A 6,000-nucleotide genomic window follows, 5' to 3' on the forward strand; every position below is an offset into this window, starting at 1 on the left:
GAGGTGACAGAGGATGAGATGGTTGGATAACATCACTGACTCAATGGACATGAATTTGAGCAAACTCTGGAAGATAGTGAAGGACAGGGAAACCTGGCATGCTGCAGTCCATGGGGTCGCAAAGAGTCGACATGACTTAGTAACTGAACAACTTCATTAGCTAATTGATTTTAGTACTGCCTGAAGGCACACTTAATCTAAATTACCTTTGGCTTTAAACAACATGAAATCACCTCTTAATAGCTTAACCTCGCTAAACTCCTATTTGTATTTTAACTAATGATGTTGTGGGGGTTTTGCTGTTTATATCCAGTAAACAGTTTGCTATTTTCTCCAAAATCCTTTATGCTTTCATCACCTCCCCTAAGGCACATGCACATGAATACACACACACACACACACATAATCCAAATGGAAACGTTTTAGTCCCATATGTTCTAAAATAGGTGAGTCTGGTTTAGCAAATACGTGACTAAAGCTAGGGTTTAAAGTAGCTGGTACTGAAGATTATGGATAATGCCAAGGATTCTAGGCCTAGGGATTCAAAGAGTAGTTTCCGCTTTAATTCTTCTGAAAATGTATCCATTCTTGTTATGCAACCAGCAGCCATCCTGCCCTGCAAACGGTGACTAACTCAGGCACAGACTGGCTTTCATGAGCTACCGCATCATATTCTCCACTAATCTTCCAGACAAAGGAGAAGCTGAACAAGCCTCAGTTCCAGATGTGTCTCTCCTTGACAACTCCTGTCTTATCCAGACTCAAAAGTGCCAAAGTTCTGCCATTAATAGGTCTGATCCTGGTAGCTCCTGAAGAGATGAGAATCCAGCGTGACCATGGGTGAGTGCTTCTGACCCACGAGCGCTCTAAGCCAACAAGCAGTCTCCTGTGTCTGGACTGAAGCTAGTGCCCTGAGGCCCACTGGGCTGCCGCTACACTTGACCCCAACTGGGTGCAGCTGGTGTGTCTCACTAGCTCCATACCTGGGGCTCCGAGTCCAGATCTCCAACGTGGCTCCCTCAAACTGAAGCTTAACCTCAATGACCTTGACTATTTCTGCAATGATTTCTCATGAGATTAGATCCTGCTTCTCAAATAAATTCATATATCTGACACTGATCACTGCTATCACTCAAAAGTGCCACCAAGTCCTCTAGAATCAGCCCCCTCAGAATAGTGGCTCTGGACCCTGGGCATGAATTGGAATCAGCTCGAACATTCCCTCAGATTGAGAAGCACTGCCTTAAATACCAAAGCCAGTCTGGGCCAATGTGCAGTTTTGCAAATACATGATTCTAGCATAGAAGACTTTTCAAGCTTTTTCAAGAAGTGTTCAGGCTATAAATCATAAAGTAGTAAAATATATAATACTTTGATTATCATCGTTGTGTAATTTATTGTCATGTTAATCAGAGGATGATTAAATTACTGCTTTAACAGTTTCTTAGCATTAGGGGATCTTCCTCCAACTCCGCTAAGGGTCATCTTTGTCTGGTACCTTCCTGTTCTCCTGGCCCGTCAGGACTGCAGTCACGCCACCTTTTGGCACCACCCAAAAGTACATATCCTAAACCACTTGCTCATCCCATTCACAACTCAGTTCCTCCTTTCTTTCTACTGTCTTTGGCTTTTGACCTTGGGATCCTTTTTGACCCACTGCTACTTATGGTTAGCCCTGCTATCACAGCCAAAGGAAGACCCAGTTGTCTCCTTCATCTGAATCCAACTTGCCCTCCAGGTCAAAGGCCTTCACCTGTCCTTATAAAACTATCCACTTAGATATGCATAGATTTACTTCTGAATTGCAGAGAGTATCTAGAATTTTTCGTCCTTATTTTTATGTAGATAAAGATATATAGTGTAATAATATCTTTACAATAAAAGGACAGAAGAAAGTAACTTCCATTTTGGTAAAAAGGAAAGTAAACAATATAATCTACCTGTTTTCTGGAATCAAACCATTAAATTTCTAATAAGCAGAATCCTCACCAAGTTGCCCATGATCTTCCTAATTGATGCCCATATTTTCTCAAACCCTTTTGGTAACCCATATTGTTGATAGCTTAGGATGCACTGAATGTTAGATCTTTCTTATGATACAATCTTTATGTGTGGATTTAACATACCAATCTCAAAATCACTACAGATGGTGACTGCAACCATGAAATTAAAAGATGCTTGCTCCTTGGAAGAAAAGCTCTGACAAACCTGGACAGTGTATTAAAAAGCAGAGACATTACTTTGCTGACAAAGGTTCATATAGTCAAAGCTATGGTTTTACCAGTAGTCATGTACAGATTTGAGAGTTGGACCATAAGGAAGGGTGAGTGCCAAAGAACTGATGCTTTTGAACTATGGTGTTAGATAAGACTCCTGAGAATCCCTTAGACTGCAAGGAGATCAATCCTGAGTATTCACTGACAGGACTTAGGCTGAAGTTCAAGCTCTAATATTTTGGCCACCTGATGCGAGGAGCCGACTCATTGGCAAATACCCTGATGCTGGGAAATATTAAAGGTAGGAGAAGAGGATGGCAGGGGATGAAAAGGTTGGATGGCATCACTGACTCAATGGACATGAGTTTGGGCAAGCTCTGGGAGATGATGAAGGACAGGGAAGCCTGGTGTGCTGCAGTTCATGGGGTGGCAAAGAGTCATACATGACTGAGCAACTGAACAACAACTCCTGATCTAAAAGATTCATTGACTTCAAATTTTCTAGAAAAGTGGCCCTCACTTGATGGAGCATATCATATTAGGAAAAGGGACAGAGTATAAGAGAGATATATGCTCCTGAAAGCAATTTCAATATTTTAATTCCAAATCATATTCAGAAGACTTTCAAAAACCATGTATTTCTTCCACAATAAAACTTACAGAAGGGACAGCTCATCTACTCATCCATGATGAACAACTCTTCATCATACACATACTATGTAGCATATTCTGTTCTTGCTATTCTACTAGCTACAGGGAAAATCTTCATTGGCATGGGGAAAGAAAGCAGACAAGCTGTAGAAGAGAGTCATACTGAAACAAAAATCCAAATTAAAATCTCAGGAAAGCTCCACAGAGTAGAAAACTGCAGTTCTATGACATCAAGTCTCAACTCTGATAGTTTCTCAGCAGCCACATAGAGGGTTGAATGGTGGTCCTCAAAAGATAAATCCATGTTCTAGGTCCTGGAGGCTGTGAATGTTACCATTATTTACATAAATGATCTTGAAGATGTAATTAAGTTAACTTCAAGATGAGATCAGCCTGGTTTATATGGGGGGGGGGTAGGTATGGGGGTAATCTAAATGCAAACACAGTTAAGTGTCATAAGAGACACACAGAGAGACACAGAGGGAAAGAGGGGAAGGCCATATGATGACAGAGGCAGAGATTAAAGAGATGCATCCACATGCCAGAGAGCATCTGGAACCACCAGAAGCTGGAGAAGATGAAGAAAGATTCTCTACTAGAGTCTTCAGAAGGAGCATGGTCCTGCTGGCACACCTTAATTACAGACTCTGGCCTCCAAAACTGTGAGAGTATAAATTCCTAGGTTTTAAGCCATGAAGTTTGTGGCAATTTGTTACAGCAACCACAGGAAGTTAATAAAACCATATACTGTAATTTGTAGTAACTTTTTTCTCACCCTATAGCAACAGAGAGTGTGCATAGTTGATATATAATAAATTCTTAATGGACTCCAGACCCATTGCTTTATATAGATTAAGGACTACCTCTGGGGTAGGAGAGAGTGAAAGGGTAGCCTAAATTGATTCAAAATTATTATTCTGCCCATACAACATTCAGACTCTTACCTTAGGAAAGATACAGTATCTTTTTCTTTTCTTATCTCCCCTCAGCTACATCAAACAAGACAGGGGGTAAGTAAATACATCACAAAGAATTATTGATATTTTTTAAATGCAATGTACTTGATATACAAGTGAACTGTTCCCCAAATAATTCCAGAAAAGTACTTTAGTTATATTTTACACAGGATGTATAGTGATTGGACCCTTGCTCTTTATTCTTTTCAGGTTGAAGACATCTCCCATTGACCTCATTACCTACTAATAAAACAAGTATCTCATAAATGAATTTTCACTTGGCAAAAGTAGATTAGGAAATCCTACATTTATTCTCAAATCATTCAAAGTTCTAATTTTATTACATACTAATTATAAAGATAAACCATAAACTAAGATATACTCAATGCTGAATGTAAAGTATTTTTACAAGCAAATAAATTTTTTAAATCACAAAACATAGAATGGCATAGAAAGTAGTAAAACACTAGTAAAAATAAATTAAAACAGGAAAATAGAGAAAAAATTCTTATCAGTAATGTTTCTGTACCCTTGATCTTAGCTACATAAACATAGCTTGGGTGGTTAATTAAGCAGTTGAGAAAAGATAGATGAGGAGTGAAGGAAAGGGAAATAAATAAAACTCTAAGTGAGAATTTTCTGACAAATGTGCCTTCTTGGTTAATTTTCACATCCAGAGCTAAGCAACATCTGCATCGCTTGCACTTCCTTTCATTACCCAAGCACCAATCACTTACTCGTTTATCATTCCTATACATACATATTACTGAAACGTGATGATTCGTCACTATTCATTGATCAAATAACATTCAGAATTACCTTCCAAATGCTTTGCACGTAGAGGTGACCAGATAACTAAAAATCTTTGACACTTCCTTTTCATAACACCTCCATGAAAAGATTCAGTAAACCTGATTCCTTTTAATTTCTCCCATTAGCAAGGGGGCTGTGCCATCGCACTCTGGATAGGCCTGTATGCCTCTCTCCCTCCATGCCTGTTCATTCTACATGCTTTCATGTGCAAATAGACACAAATTGCTGTCAATTGGGAACATTCGGAAACCATTTGCCTTGATTTTCCTTTAGTAAAATATAAAAAGAACTCGGAGCAAATACATGGGACTATTACGTAAGAAGACTCTTTAATATGTTGCTCGGAAAAAAAAATGTTGCTTGGGTGCTCAGTCCCAAGGAAAACACTGTTTATAAGTTGAGCAGATCAGACTTTGTCAGTCAGAACTTAGACCACCATCCTTCTGGAAAGTAACTGCTTTTAGGGGCGTGGGTTGTATATATGAAATGGAAAGAAATATGGTCTCTACATGAGTCATTTTTGCAACGTTCTCAGAACCTACCTACCCATGGGTCAACTGCAGGTATTCAGAAATTGTTAATTGACTGCAGTGGGCATGTGGACTTCTGTTTTCCAAGTTGCAGAGTCTCATTGAGAGACGTTGTTAAAGGCCTCCTGCTTTATTAGCCCTATTAGAAGTTTGTAGAATTTTTAACTCACAGCAGTCACACATCTAAACTTTGTTCTGAGCAAACTGCTGAAGGCAGCTGCCCTGACATTTTGCTCCATGGGTAACTAGAGCTAAAGTCTTGGGCTGAATTCAATGCAAGAAAATGAACCGTTGTAAAAGGATATGATCTCTTCTAAACTGAATCTGAAAAACCCCTTCAAACACATATTAGATTGTCTCTCTCTTCTTTCCTTTCCTCCTTCCATCTCCCTTTCTCTGACAGGCAGAAGATGGTAAAACGCTGACTAGGTAAGCTGCTAGGTAAGCTCTGTTCTACATGCTTTATCTTACTTAATTCAGTTCTATTTACATCACTGCCCTTGGAGAAATCTGAGCTCAGCATCATGCCAGCTCACTGCTCAAGGGTGTAGACTGAATATATAGTCAATAGCAACCACATCCATTGTCTTCCTCGTACACCATGATACCTCCAAGTACAGGGGCTCAAAAAAATTCAGTGGAGAAGCCTTAGAGTTCAGCCAATAGGTAAGCAGACTAGATGAAAAAGAACTTTAAAATTAAAAAAAAAAAAAACACAAAAAACCACTGGATATATGTAAGAAAATAGTATTGTATTTACCACTGAACATCCTTCTAGGAAAAAGCAGACTTGAGAGCAGATATGGAGAAATTGTTATAATACTGAAGGGAGCA

This window comes from Cervus elaphus, chromosome 29 (assembly GCF_910594005.1).
Source record: "Cervus elaphus chromosome 29, mCerEla1.1, whole genome shotgun sequence".
Taxonomy (NCBI): Eukaryota; Metazoa; Chordata; class Mammalia; order Artiodactyla; family Cervidae; genus Cervus; species Cervus elaphus.